General features: G+C 49.0%; 1 long non-coding RNA gene across 2 annotated transcripts; it reads left to right on the top strand.

Annotated features, from left to right (window-relative positions):
• The first annotated feature begins 823 nt into the window (after positions 1-823).
• Positions 824-13,524, top strand: LOC130544075 (uncharacterized). Of its 2 annotated transcripts, XR_008960029.1 has the most exons (4): positions 824-1,308; positions 1,842-2,042; positions 3,348-3,450; positions 7,821-13,524. It is a non-coding gene; the product is annotated as an uncharacterized LOC130544075 (long non-coding RNA). The 2 variants fall into 2 exon arrangements; XR_008960028.1 differs by lacking the exon at positions 1,842-2,042 and having other exon boundaries at positions 833-1,308; positions 7,821-13,522.
• The last annotated feature ends 1,474 nt before the right edge of the window (positions 13,525-14,998 follow it).

The following is a 14,998-nucleotide window of genomic DNA, read 5'->3' as shown; positions in this document are numbered from 1 at the left end:
AAAATAGCAATACCACACAGTCCAGTAATTCACTGAGGAAAATGAAAACATTAATTTGAAAATATATATGCACCCCTATGTTTATTGCAGCATTATTTTCCAATAGCCAAGACACGGAAGCAACCCAAGTGTCCATCAATAAATGCATGGATAAAAAAGACGTGGTATGTATATGCTGGAATATTACTCAGCCATAAAAAAAAGAATGGATTCTTGACGTTTGCAACAACATGGATAGATCTAGAGGGTCTCCGGTGTCCACTCCCATGATGTTCTGCAAAAGGGACTGTGGAGCCCTCAGCTGCCAGAGACACGCACATACTGAGCAGTGGAAAGGCCCGGGCCATCCACGACCTCTGCCCACATCCAACTGCCGATCTTCCTCCCCACACCTCCTTTTCCTCCAGCCAAGGTCCCTGGGCCCTTAGCTGCTCAACGGCACTGGGGACGACTCGGGGCGGCCGCGGGCACACGCCGGCTTCTGCGGAGGCCACGGTTCGGCTACATAGCCCGGGAGCCGTCCCACTACGGTCGGGGAGGCCCAGGGTCGAGGAGACGGCACATTCTCCGCGGTGAAGGCGCACACCTGGCGTGGCGGGACACCCCCCCCACCCCGTGCCCTCCCCACTCCCATTTCCGCCGGTTGGGGGAGCCTTATGGACCCCCTCCCCCGGCGCCCAACCGGTATCGAAGCGAAGGGCGGTCAGAACTGAAACTGGACAAACCACCTTCAAGGGCTGACGGCCGATGTCCCGCCCCCGCAGCCCTCCCGGAAACGCCCTGTCCTGGGCCCTCATTGGTCAGCTCCGAGGCGTCGTCGCAGTGTCTTCTGGGTAGTGTAGTTCCCGCCGCGGGGCCCCATTTGCCCCGCGTGCCTTGCATGCCGCGCGTGCCCGGGGGCCGAGCCCTCTGGGTGCTGCTACACAAGCCACGTGAGCGCGCGGTCCGTCGTGGTATCTTTGCCGAGCCATGAGCTCCCAGTCCTGGCTCCTTCTCTCTGAGACTCGTCCCGACTGTGGGACGGGCTTCCTCTCACGGAGGTACCCGCCCGGGCCGCGCGCTCTCCCGAGCCTCCTCACCGGTCCTCGGTCCCGCCGCCCCGGCAAGTGGCACCCTGGGCCCCGAAGGCATTTTACGCAGGACTGGGTGGGGACTGAGGCCATCCATCCATCGGCAGGGCTGCGGTCGGGTCTGCTGACACGTGGGACCCTCCCGGGCGTCCGCGTTTCAGGGCGCGTCTCCGCCCCCAGGGTAGGACGGCGGTGGCGGTGATGACCCGCGGCGGCGGTGATGACCGGCCCCGCGCAGGTGAGTCGAGCGTGCCCCCGCGGCCTCACTCGCTCAGACCCCCGTGTCGGGGATGTTGGCATCCTCCCTGCCGCCTTCGCCCTCCTGCCCCTCTCACTTGGGCTTCGGGAGTCACATCTGGCCGCTAATCCAGCGGTTATGCAGAAGGGTTCCCATCTCTGTCAGTCATGGGGTGTGATACGGAAAGTGTGAAAGACACAGCAGCCAGCAAGTGCTCGGTAGTGAGGCTGAGCTGGGAGTGTTCAGGGAAACACAGGTCCCACCTGGTCTTTTGGGAACAGAGCCAGCGCAGGAGTCAGGCCTGGAATGGATCTAGACCTCTGTTCTGAGGGTGCTGTGAGTCATAGTTGATTTCGGGCAGCGGAGGGAGGTGGTCTGACTCAGGTGTTGGGAGGCTCCCTCTGGCTACAGAGGGAAGAACGGACTGTGCTGGAGGAAGGCACGGAGAGGCTACTGGTGACGGGTGGCTGCCCCAGGGTGGTGGCAATGGAGATGGCAGAGGTGCTTATACTCTGTATCCGTTATTTCAATAGGACCAGCCCAACTGCTGGATGTGAGGCAGCGAGAGACACTGACCTGTCGAGTGGCCTACGCGTTTGCACTCAGTGGTTTGATGGATTGAAGATCTATCAACAAATGTGGAAGTTGGGGGCTAGAGTAGATTCCAGGGACAAGATCTGGAGCGTGGATTTTGGAGAGTTTAAGTGTGATATATCCAGGAATGGAGGCACCATGTAGGCACCTGGTTGTGTGGCTCTGGAATTCTGCAGGATCAGGGCTGGACAGATCCAAAGGGTAGGGCTAGAGAGTGGGACTAGGGACAATGTGCGAGGGATGAAGGACAGTGATGAATGCCCCAACAAGTTGTGGGAAGAGAGGCTGGGGGCCAAGGAAGACCAGATGTTCTGACGGTGCAGTTGGAAGGTGGTGGTAGGTGTCACTAAGGCACTGTGAAGTCTGGGCCTATGTTAGCAGGGAATGAAGAGGGGGAGTGGCGGGGGCCAAGGCTTCTGATTGGCAAGTGGACCTGGGGTGCAGCCTGTGGCATGGCAGTGATGGATGTAGGGGGTAAGTGGGCCTGGGGTTGGGCTGATTCACCTGTCTGCAGGCTCACCAGGCTTTAAATCTGCCCTCTTTGGGGCCTGAGGGTTTTCATTCAGGGTTGCAGAGGCATTCAGCGGCAGATGGGGAGTTGCCTGGGACACAGGCAGTGTCCCGGCCCAGTGGGGTGGACTCTGAGTACACCTCAGAGCGGGAGAGGAGGATCATGGCAAGTGAGAGGACAGCCTGTGCAAAGGAGAGTTGAAGAAGTCCAGCATCTCAGAGACCCAGTCGTAGTTCTGAGTGGCTGAATGTTGAAGGTAGGAACAGGGCCAGGGAGGGGAGTCTTTAATACAGGACAGGAGGATGCCTGTGGCAGTGGGCCACTGGAAGTGCAGGCAGCCTGGAGCAGGATAGGATTGCAGTTGCTATGCCGTGCACTCTCAGGACACCACATGAAGAGGGGCATGTGGGGAAGCCAGGGAGTTGCCAATGGGGTGAACTGGTTAGGTTGTGCTGGAATGGTGTGGATGCAGAACTATGAGGATGTTGAGTATGATATGTGCCTGATAGGTGGGAGGGCCAACTGAAGGGCCTTGGGAGCAGGTATCTGGCCCTAAGGAAGAATGGTGAGTGTAGGTTTAGTTGCATCTGAGAGGTGTGATGTGAGGGACACAGAGGGAATGGGCTGGGAGGAGAAAGGGTGAGGCCTGTGTGCCTGGACCAGAACATTGATGGCATCCATCCTGTTGTTGCTGTGGGATGGATGCAGAATCTGATAGGAACATGAGGAGAAAGTCATCAATGGCATTGTGACTTTGGTATTCTCTCTGAGGTAGAGTTCTAGAGGGAAAAGGAAGCATCAGGATGTGGTGGTGGTGGGGTGTTGAGCCTCTAGGAACCTAGGATGTCAGTGAGAGATAGGATAGTATCCTTGCATGTCAAAGGCTTCGATGTGTCCCTTTGATTGGTTTTTCTGCCCAATCCTCAACCCCTAGGATCGGCGGAACCCATCACTGCAAGGGAGGCTCCTTAACGTAACCCAGAGGTACCTATACCATGATGTGCTGTGGGAGAACTTTGAGCTCATCGGCTCTCTGGGTAAGTCCTTACGCCCTCCCGCACTATACTGAGTACCCTCTGCCTTTTCCCATGAGAAGTTCTGTCTATCCCAAAGCTGGACCAGAGGGGCTGCTTCCTTCCCAAGTTCCCTATGGGGGTGCCGTGCGTGCTGTGACTGGGGCAGGTGAACTCTCCCTCGACTCTTTGAGCAACCCTGTGAGTAGCCCCCAGTATTACCTCAAGACTTCCTAAGGTAGAGTTTGGGGGCCAGGTCTTTCACAGGTGTCCAGCTGATCCCACCAATCTCAGCCTGTCTCCAGCTTGGTGACCCTGCTGGAGTCACGGCCCCTTTGTGCTACAAATGTGCCCTCTTCCTCTGCAAGTCTTTGTGCAGGACTGCCCAAGTCCTGGGCCAAGCTTGATCTTATGTACTATTTTCATTTAGTGTTAGATTTCTGGCTATGTGGGTCGGACAATACCAGTTCATGAAGGGAAGCTCAGGTCACGTGGTGACCTGGCATCATCCCCTGGTTAGGCATTCAGTCTTTGTCAAAGGCCCATTGGCAAACTAGAGACTGTTTCTCTATATTTTTTTAATATTTCGTTTATTTATTTATTTTATTTATTTATTTTTTTAAGATTTTATTTATTTATTTGACAGAGAGAGACAGCCAGTGAGAGAGGGAACACAGGCAGGGGGAGTGGGAGAGGAAGAAGCAGGCTCCTAGCGGAGAAGCCTGATGTGGGGCTCGATCCTGGAACGCCGGGATCACGCCCTGAGCCGAAGGCAGACGCTTAACGACTGCGCCACCCAGGCACCCCAATCATTTATTTATTTATTTGAGAGAGAGAGAGCACAAGCAGGGAGAGCTGCAGAAGGAGAGGGAGAAGGAGAAGCAGGCTCCCCACTGAGCAGGGAACCCCACATGGGGCTCGATCCCAGGACCCTGGAATCATGACCTGAGCCGAAGCAGACGCTTCACCAACGGAGCCACCCAGGCGCCCCGAGACTGTTTCTCTAAAGTAGAGTAGTTATCTGCCTAAGATGTACGCCGGAGGTCTGTGCGCTGACTCTCCTGCTGCTGCTTGCCGCAGGCTCCACACAGTGTCCTGATCTGCCGCAGACACTTCCAGTATCATTGACTCTGCTGTATCATAAGGCCTGGGTGGTAGAGCAGTCCGAGCCTGTTTCAGAGCCTCCTCACTTTCTGTTCCACTTAAAACAGGAAGCCTGATGGCTGACTTGGAAGATGGTTCGAAGCAGTAGATTTGGATGTTGTATGGTTTACCTCCAAAATCCAAAAGTCCTACCAAATGTTTTTTGATGGTTGATGGTGCGAGGAGGTGCAACGATTAGATGGGCTCTCCCAACCCACTCAGGTGATTGAACTCCTGAGAGCTTCACTGAGGTGGCAGGCCCCTGAATTTTTGTAGGATTTGTTTCCCACCCTTTTGTTTGCGACTCTTTCTTTCTTTCTTTCTTTCTTTCTTTCTTTCTTTCTTTCTTTCTTTCTTTCTTTCAGATTTTATTTATTTATCTGACAGAGAGAGACACAGCCAGCGAGAGAGGGAACACAAGCAGGGGGAGTGGGAGAGGAAGAAGCAGGCTCATAGCGGAGGAGCCTGATGTGGGGCTCGATCCCAGAACGCCGGGATCATGCCCTGAGCCGAAGGCAGACGCTTAACCGCTGTGCCACCCAGGCTCCCCTGTTTGCGTATTTCTTACAAGGTATCTAAAGTAGTCGCTACTTCTCGCTCGTCAGATCCACACAGCATGTCATAATGAAGTGGGCCAACGGGATGTGTGTGTAATATCAAGACAGAGCAGAACTGATGTCATCCTGAGGCAACGACGTGAACATACACTGTGGTTTGGTTTGAGCAGATAAAAGCAAATGGTTTCTGGTGTTGCTTGTAAATTGTATGGAAGAGAAAGCACCAGGCAGTTCCTTGGCTGCAAGCCGAGTGCCTGGGCTCTTCTCTGGAAGAACAGCTACGGTTGGAGGGTCCACAGTCATTCTCCAAGATCCGTCTGACTTCTGCTCAGGCCAGACTAGTGAGTTCAGTGGGGTGTGAGGGGTACCACTGCCTCCGCTCCTTTCGTATCGTGGCTCGTGGCATTAGCCTCTGCAGTTCCTCCAGGGATGCTTTTGGTTTTCTTTTCTTTTCTTTCTTTTCTTTTCTTTTCTTTCTTTTCTTTTCTTTTCTTTAAAGATTTTATTTATTTATTTATTGGAGAGAGACAGAGATAGTGAGAGAGAGAGAGCAGGAGCAGGGAGGAAAGGGAGAAGCAGAATCCCCGCTGAGCAGGGAGTCCAATGCGGGGCTGATCCCAGGACCCTGGGATCATGACCTGAGCCGAAGGCAGATGCTTAACCAACTGAGCCACCCAGGCGCCCGTACTTCTGGTTTTCCATCTTTGCAGGGAGTGGAAGCTTCAGGGACTTGCATTTAGCCCTTCTTAGCATAATGATTTATACCCCCAAGTATTTCTTTCTGGGGAATGCTGTACTCAGTTATTCACTGCCAAAGGCCTCTTTAGGCCAAGCATTCTGGCTGCCTGGACATCACTGCTGCCTGTGATGGTGGATGTGCCCCCCTTGTATTTGGTAATTAAGTGCTGCCACTTGGCCTCTGCTACTCATGGGATCATCCCGTAGAGAACAGAGAGCCCATCTCCATGGCAGCATCTCCTACAGTCAAAACTGGCTTACAAAAGAGAGCAACCACAGAGATTTTCACTCCTCTCACTAATAATAGTTCTCATTTATCTTAGCGAAGGGAGTGTCTTCTGTGTCTTTTTGTGGAGCAGAGTTGGGAGATGGTGTTGTAACTATTATTGCCGCTGTAACAGATTACTACAGATTAGCAGCTTGATGCGGCACAGATACCCTCCGTGTTTTATTGTCCCGTCCGCTACCAGCCAGTGCCCTAATTTTCACATGAGAACGTGGCAAGATTGCCATTCCAGTTGGTATAAATCGGTCACCTGCATAATTGAGTTTTGTTTGATTTTTAGCATCATCAGCCCTGCAGCTGTAAGAAATCAGATTCTTGTAGGGATGTCACGGAATCCATCTATTTCTCAGACTGTGGCTTGAGCTGATAGTTTAAGAACCTGAATATATTCTGTTCTTTCTGTAAGTGCTCCAGCGTCCTTGCAGTTGTCATTACTGCCATAAAAGTGAAGTGCAGTAGCCACCTGGGCTCCCAAGGCACAAGGTAGTAGCTTGTTTAATTGATACCACCGCATGCCCTGGGTTACTCTTATTCTCTATGGCAAGGAGCTCTGCACTGTGCTCATGTCGCAAACACAACTAAATCAATCTTCAGATTCCATCTGTGTAGGCTATCTCCTGGAACTATTCCCAGTACCAGTATCGGTATCAGTTCTGTATCAATTTGGGTTCAGTCAGCAGAGAGAAACCACACAGTGCTTTGAACAGGGAAGATTCAAAATAAAGTACTGGTAACATCACCAGAGGATTGGAATGAGTAGAGGGGCTGGGTACTGGAGAAGATGTGAGCGCTCATGGAGAAGTTGCACAGATAGCAGCAGACCACCGAGGGAGCGCACAGCAAGTAGGAAACAAGCCGTGTTCATCCTGCAGTTCCTTCTCCATGCCCTCTACTAACAGAGGTTAGCATCAGGGGCGCCTGGGTGCCTCAGTCAGTTAAGCCTCTACCTTCGGCTCAGGTCATGACCCCAGGGTCCTGGGACAGAGCCCCGCATTGGTCTCCCTGCTCAGGGAGCCTGCTTTTCCCTCTGCCACTCCCCCTGCTTGTGGTCTCTCTCTGTGTCAAATAAATAAATAAAATATATATATTTTAAAAAGATTAACATCATGCAAGCTTGCAAAGAAAAATATTTAAAGAATCCATTTACACAGAGGAGGCAAATGGGTCAATTTGGAGCTGAGAGACAGTTCGGTGATAACCAGCACAGTAGCCTATGCAGAGCTGTCCAGCATGGATCTATTGTACACACGGCGTGAATCATGCACATATCCTTCTGTGTCACACTCGAACCAGCTGCTGTGCTGCAATGACTTTTTCATGGGACTGGACACATGCCTCTTCACAATGCTGTCACCAGTAGCCAAGGCCCTGCCAAAACCCTTTGCAGAGAAGTGAGTTGGAGACCGTAGCTCTCCTCCCACTTCTGCTACCTCTTTGTGTCCTCATCTCTGTTGAGATCTTTCACATTCTGTCATCTGGCTGGGTCCTAGCCTTCAGGGTCAGCCCCTTCCATCCAGAACCCCCCACCCCCAGCTTCACGGGACCTTCCAGCAATCCCATGGACTCCTTCCTGAGTGTGTTGACATGCACTGGTGATGAAGGTGCCTCCTCGTCCAATCCTAGCACTCAGTTCACTGACATTTCTCTGCTTTCATGTTGTCCGTGTCAAGTGGAAGAGGAGGAGGACACCCTCGAGCAGCTGAAGAGCTTATTGGGCCCACTCATCAGAACACCCCTTCGTGTGTGGGGAGTGTGGCATGGACTTCCAGGCCAGCTTTGGCCTCAGCCAGCAACAAGCCACTCACAGTATGGGGAAGCTACTGAGCAGCACCAGGGAGACCTTCCCTCACAGCTCCATCAGACAGCACCCAGGAGTCCACACCGGACAGAAACCCTTCAAGTGCAACAACTGTGGGAAATCTTTCCTGGAGAGTTCTGCCCTCGTCAACCACCTAAGAACTTACACTGAACTGAGATCCTACAGATGCTCAACAGGTGGGAATGCCTTCAAGGAGGAACCGATTCTTATTACTCAGAGAAAAATTCACACTGGAGGAGCATCCTATGTATGTAAAGAGTATGGCAAGTCCTTCAGCCACCCATGTACATTGAGCACACATCATACAGTTCATACAGAAATAAAATGTTACAAGTGCAGTAAATGTGGGAAAACACTCAACCACAAATCCACACTTGTTCAGCACCAGAGAATTCATACAGGGGAAAGGCCTTGTAAGTGCAGTGAATGTAGGAAAGACTCGCATCTACCCTTATTCGGCACCAGAAAGTTCATGCTGGGGAAAGGCCCTATAAATGCACCAAATGTGGGAAATTCTTTAGCCAAAACTCCAACCTCATTCAGCACCAGAAAGCTCAGCCTGGAGCAACACCTTATGAATGCATTGAATGTGGGAAAGCCTACAGCAGAATCTCTTGTCTGAGTCAGCACCAGAAGGTTCCATGAGAGAAGGGCCATAAGAGTGCTGCCAGTGTGGGAAAGTCTTCCTTGAAATAGCCACAGGTGTTTAGTACCAGAAAGTTCTCAACACAGGAAGGCCTCTCATGTGCAGCACGTGTTGCACCTTAGTTGCCTCTCTTAACTTGTCGAACACCAGAAATTATAGGAAAGCCTTTAGACATAGGCTTAACCTTGTTCGGTACTGGCAAATTCATAACACCAAAAGGACTTTAAATGCGGTCAGTGTGGGAAACCTTTACCCCAAAGCAGCAAACTTGTTCTACATGCAAGTTTCCATACCATAGAATACCCTCTTTATTTTATTTTTTTAAGATTTTATTTATTTATTTGACAGAGAAGAGAGAGAGAGCACAAGCAGGGGACAGGGCCAGAGGGAGAGGGAGAAGCAGGCTTCCCGCTGAGCAGTGAGCCCGATGCGGGGCTCGATCCCAGGACCCTGGGATCATGACCTGAGTGGAAGGCAGACGCTTAACTGAGCCACTCAGGTGCCCCTAGAATACCCTCGTTAGTCCAACTAATGTGGAAAAGTCTTCAGCTGCAGCTCCAACCTTATTCCACTCCAGAAGGTTCGCACTGAAGGCCTTACGAGTACAGTGAAAGTGCCTTCAGCCACGGCTATCGCCTTGTTCAACCTCACATCAGAGAGAAGACTGTGAGGGCGCCGCTGCCAGAAGTCCAACCTTGTGATAGTTTTCTGTTTCTGTGTAACTGTTGCAGTTACTAAAACATCCATTTCTTAGTTCACAGTACTGAGGTCAGAATTCTAGCACAACCTCCTGCTAGAATGAAGGTGCTGGCTAGACTGAGTTCTTGTCTGGAGGCTCTGGGGGAAAATCCTAGTCTCATGGATTACCATGGAAAAATCTGTTTTTGGGAGGGAAGGGCAGCAAAGCAGGGTTTAATGAGCGATAGTGAAGCTTGTTGAATGATAGAGGACAAAGCTCCCAATGAGGGCGGGCCCCAGAGGGTTGCCCTACAATGGAAAAGTCTTGAGGTCATCTTAGAATTCTGCCTACCACTTTTTTTTTTTTAAAGATTTTATTTATTCATTTGAGAGAAACAGAGAGAGCACGAGCACGGGGTGAGATGTAGAGGGAGAAGCAGACTCCCCGCTTAGCCAGGAACCTGATGTGGGGCTCAATCCTAGGACCCAGAGATCATGACCCGAGCTGAAAGCAGACGCTTAACCATTTGAGCCACCCAGGCGCCCCTGCCTACCATGCTTTTAAAAGGGCAAAAGATCTGGACACCTCAGCAAAGAAGATACACAGGCGGCAAATAAGCATAATAAAATATGCTCAAGATTGTATGCCCTTAGGGAATTGCAAGTTAAAACAATATCATTACATATGTATTAGAATAGCTAAAATCCAAAATACAACAGGAGGAACCAGAACTCTCATTCACTGCTGGGGAGAATGCAAAATGGTACAGCCACCTTGGAAGAGTTTGATAGTTTCTTGCAAAGTTAAATATAGTCCTACTATATGATCCAGCAATCACACTCCTAGGAATTTACCCAAATGTGCTGAAAACTTACAACCACACACAAAAAAAGGCACACAAATGTTTGTAATTGCTCAGAACTGGAATCAACTCAGATGTTCTTCCATAGGAAAATGGATAAAGAAACTGGCACATCCCTACAATGGACTATTATTCAGCAATTAAAAGAACTGAGTTGTCAAGCCACAAAAAGGCCTGGAGGATTCTTAAATGCATATTGCTAAGTGAAAAAGTCGGTGTGGAAAAGGCACCCACCATACAATTCCAACTTTATGACATTCTGGGAAGGGCAAAACTTAGAGACAATAAAATCGTGGTTGATGGGGACTTGGGGGAGGGAGGGATGAATAGGTGAAGCACAGGGGTTTTTTCGTGCAGCAAAACTATTCTATATGATACTGTAATGACTGACATGTGACATTATGTATTTGTCAAAACCCAAATTGTGTTCAACTCTAATGTAAACTATAGACTTTAGTTAGTAATAATGTATCAATATGGGTTCATCAATATAACAAATATACCACACTAAAGATGTTAATAGTAGGGGAAACTGTACGGAGAGACCAGGAATATGGGAACTCTGTACTATCAGCTCAATTTTCCATAAACCTAGAACGTAGTGCTCTAAAAGTAATGTATATTAATAAAAACTAGAGTAATATTGGTATATAGATGTCAGAAATTTAAAAAGTGAGCCAGACTAGAAACAGTCACTGGGAAAATCCTGTGATTTTCATGTGCAGTTCATACTGGGCTACTTGGAGTACAGCTGGCCAGTTTCAGGCAGTGTCTGTTCAAATCTAAAACAAGGTTCTTCCGTGACAGGCTCAAGGAGAGTCATACAATGAACTTGAGAGCTGCACTGTTTTGAGGGAAAAGTGTCTAGCAATAGGGCACTACTGGAAATAATTAGGGTATCTCCATTAAAAAATGTTGGCGTTGAACATGATTACATTTATAATCAGCAAATATGGGGCGCCTGGGTGGCTCAGTCGTTGAGCGTCTGCCTTTGGCTCGAGTCATGGTCTTAGGGTCCTGGGATCGAGCCCTGCATCGGGATCCCTGCTCAGCGGGAAGCCTGCTTCTCCCTCCCCCCCCCCCCCCCCCGCTGGTGTTCCCTCTCTTGCTGTGTCTTTCTCTGTCCAATAAATAAATAAAATCTTAAAAAAATAATCAGCAAATATACTAATAAACATTCTTTAATAAGCAGAAAACATCATGTGCTTGTTAAAGAATGGACAGAGTCCTGGGGCGCCTGGGTGGCTCATTCATTAAGCATCTGCCTTTGGCTCAGGGCGTGATCCCAGGGTTCTGGGGTCGAGTCCCACATCAGGCTCCTCCGCTGGGAGCCTGCTTCTTCCTCTTCCACCCCCACCCCCCGCTTGTGTTCCCTCTTTCGCTGGCTGTCTCTCTCTCTCTGTCAAATAAATAAATAAAATCTTAAAAAAAAAAAAAAAAGAATGGACAGAGTCCCAGCTGAGGCTTTTATCTCAGTGACCTGGATGTCCCACTCTCTCTTCCCTGCTCCTGATGAGCAGGGACTTGGGGTTGTCTCCTTGTCCAATGTCAACCAACCCAAGAAGTACTAAAGGCTGAAAACATGTGATCCCAAACAATGATGTGAATCTACATGAAAAAACAAAAAGCACCAGTAATTATGTATAAGAAAGTATACATACTGTTTCTTTTTTTTAACTTATTGTAAAAGCAAGTGTACAAAACCATTTACATAACTGTACTGTTTGACCTATAACAAACAGAAATATATTTGCCATTAGCAGCACGGTGGAAGTGGGTGGACATAACTATATTGGCTTAAGGAAATGACTACAGAGAGTATCTCAAATTCAATACATGGGTATATTTATTTGTCCAACCTCATCTAATTTTGCACTTGAAATGAGTGCATTCTGTTATACATAAGTCACACACTAATAAAGTTGACTAAAATTCCGGTTAGAAAATGGGCAAAAACTTGAGCAGATATTTCATTAAGGAAAATATATGGAGAGCAAATATATACATGAAAAGATGTTCAATAACTATTGCTAGTGGGGATGTAAAATGGTGCAACTACTCTGGAAAACAGTTTGGCAGTTTAGCATCCACTTACTGTACAACTCTACAATTGTAACCCTGGGCATTTATCACCTCCTTGACACTCACAACAATGAAAACTCATGTCCACACAAATATGAAAACAGGTTCATAGAAAACTGAATTCAAATGTTCATGGCAGTGTTATTTGTAATATCTAACAATGATAATAATAATAATAATGTAGACAGCCCAAATGGCCTTCAATAGGTGAATGGTTAAACAAACTGTGGTAGATCCAGATAATGCGATACTAGTCAGCAATGAAAAGGAACAAGCTATTGATAACACACACCTTGGATGGATCTCAAAGGCATTATGCTGAGTGATAAAAGCCCACGGTATCGCCCATCTATGCTATAGGATTCCCTTTACGTGACATTTGTGAGATGGCACAGTTATAGCGATGGAAGACAGATCAGTGGTGGTCAGGATTAGGAGAGGGTACGACCTAAGTGTTAGTTAGAAGTTTCTTTTTGAAATGGAACAGCTCTGTATCAGACTGTGGTGGTGGTGGTAACAGGAATCTACACGTGTGATACAATTTCACAGAACCACATAAAGAGTATATGTGAAAATTGGTGTATTCTGAACAAGGTCTGTAGCTGAGTTAAAAGTATTGTGTTAGTACTGTTTTCCTGGTTTTGACATGTACTGTGGTTATGTAGAACATTATCATTGAGGGAAGCTGGATGAAGGCTACATGGGAGCACTTTTGCCACTTCTTTCAAACTACTTCAAAATAAAAAGTATTTTAGGGGTGCCTGGGTGGCTCAGTTGGTTAAGTGTCTGCCTTCAACTCAGTCATGATCTCGGAGTCCTGCGATCGAGCCCCATGTCAGGCTCCCTGCTCAGCGGGGAGTCTACTTCTCCCTCTACCCCTCACCCCTCCCCCCGCTCATGCTCTCTCAAATATAAATGAATAAAATCTTTAAAAATAAATAAATAATTTAAAAAATTCCTTGAATGTGTATGTCCAATTGAAAGGGGAAACATAAATAAAGGCACTATGAAATTAAAGGACTATCTATTAGAATGGCTAGCAGAAGGTAAACACACATACTACCCTGCTTTCAAAAGGGATAGGCACACAATTTCTGCAGGGTACACAAGGACTCTCACCAGCATTGCGATTGTCATAAGACCCTCACAGACACTGCTGGGCTTCTGTGGGAGTGGTGGGGTAAGAGGACACAGCCACCTCTCTGTAGGGTCATCAGTCTCATCTGTCAGCCTAGAAAGTGTACTTTGATAAGGGAGCACATCATAAAATACAGGCAGGACTCTTGCCCAAGGGACGTATTCTTTTTTTAAATTAGAAAAAAATTTTTTTAAAGACTTTATTCATTTGTTTGAGAGAGAGAGAGAGAGCATAAGCAGAGGGGAGAGGGAGAAGCAGGCTCCCCACCGAGCAGGGAGCCCAATGTGGGGGCTTGATCCCGAGACCCTGGGACCACAACCCAAGCCGAAGGGAGATCCCCAACTGACTGAGCCACCCAGGCAACCCCCCAGGGATGTATTCTTACATGCCACACCATTCACAACGGGAGAGAGGAAAGAATAATTCCCTCTGGACTACAGAGAGAAGGGTCTACACTGTTTCAAATTCACTGCATAAAATGTGATCCTAGTAATTCTTCTGTATCTCATACTTTCCTATCCACACACTTCAAACTTGCATCAAATTTAACCACTATGTCCTGCTAGATGCAAAATGGTACACAGAGGCAGGGGGGTCAGAACTTAGGGAGTCAGGCTGAGCCGAGTTTGTACCTGGGCTCGCATGAGACTGTGGGTACAATGCCTCCCCTCTCTATGTCCATTTCCTTATGTATAAAATGGGGAAATTATAATTTCAGGCTGTGGTGAGTGGGAATATCACATTGGGCTGCCGGCAGTGAAAGCTCAGAATCACCACTCAGGCCCTGTATGGCTGTGTGGACACTCCTACCTTCAGTCACACTCCACAGCCCTTCAGGGAGGGTCAGAGGGAGAAGCCGACTCTCCTGCTGAGCAGGGAACCCAACACAGGCTCTCTTCCAGGACCCTGGGATCATGACTTGAGCAGAAGGCAGACTGAACCCCTTGGTAGAATGTGTGGGGGTTGCTCACAGCAGCCTGGGAGAGGAGGTAGCATGGCCTGGGCCAGAGCTCCAGGACCAACAGCAGTTTTCAAGGGGAACATGGCATAAGCCGAGAAAACAAGTTTTCTAGTTGTGGGCGTGAGGAAGCCAGTGGCCTGACCCAGAGAAGCCAGCAGTGCAAAGTTCTCAAGCATCACCCTGGGGTAGGCTTCTCTGGGACTCGTCTAAGTGCTCTGTTCTTCCTAGGAGCTCAGTACCACATCCTCCAGGAGGCATGCGTCTGAATTCAGTGCAAGACATCCAGGAGCTGGGTTCTTCTCCTGCCAGCCTCCTATCTGGATGTGCCCAGGACCCTTCTCCCCGACATCAACAACACGCTCACCCTCCTCCACAAGGCCGCCTACTAGAGTCGGCACCATGGCTTGACACGGGGCAGGCTACCAGCCTACTGTCCTGTGACCATGTGCCACACCCATCCCCAGAACCCCAGACCTGCCTGAGTCCAGTGGCCCAGGCACCGAAGACTCAACACTTCTAAAATCCAACTGCTGATTTCCCCCAACACCGCCCCCCTCCTGCCAATGTCCCCTGGCCGCTGGTCCCCAGCTGCTCATTGAACTCGGAGAATCTCCCCCCCCTTTTTAAAAAAAGATTTTATTTATTTATTTATTTTGACAGA

This window comes from Ursus arctos, unplaced genomic scaffold, assembly GCF_023065955.2.
Source record: "Ursus arctos isolate Adak ecotype North America unplaced genomic scaffold, UrsArc2.0 scaffold_19, whole genome shotgun sequence".
NCBI lineage: Eukaryota > Metazoa > Chordata > Mammalia > Carnivora > Ursidae > Ursus > Ursus arctos.
This window is presented reverse-complemented; position numbering and strand designations above follow the sequence as displayed.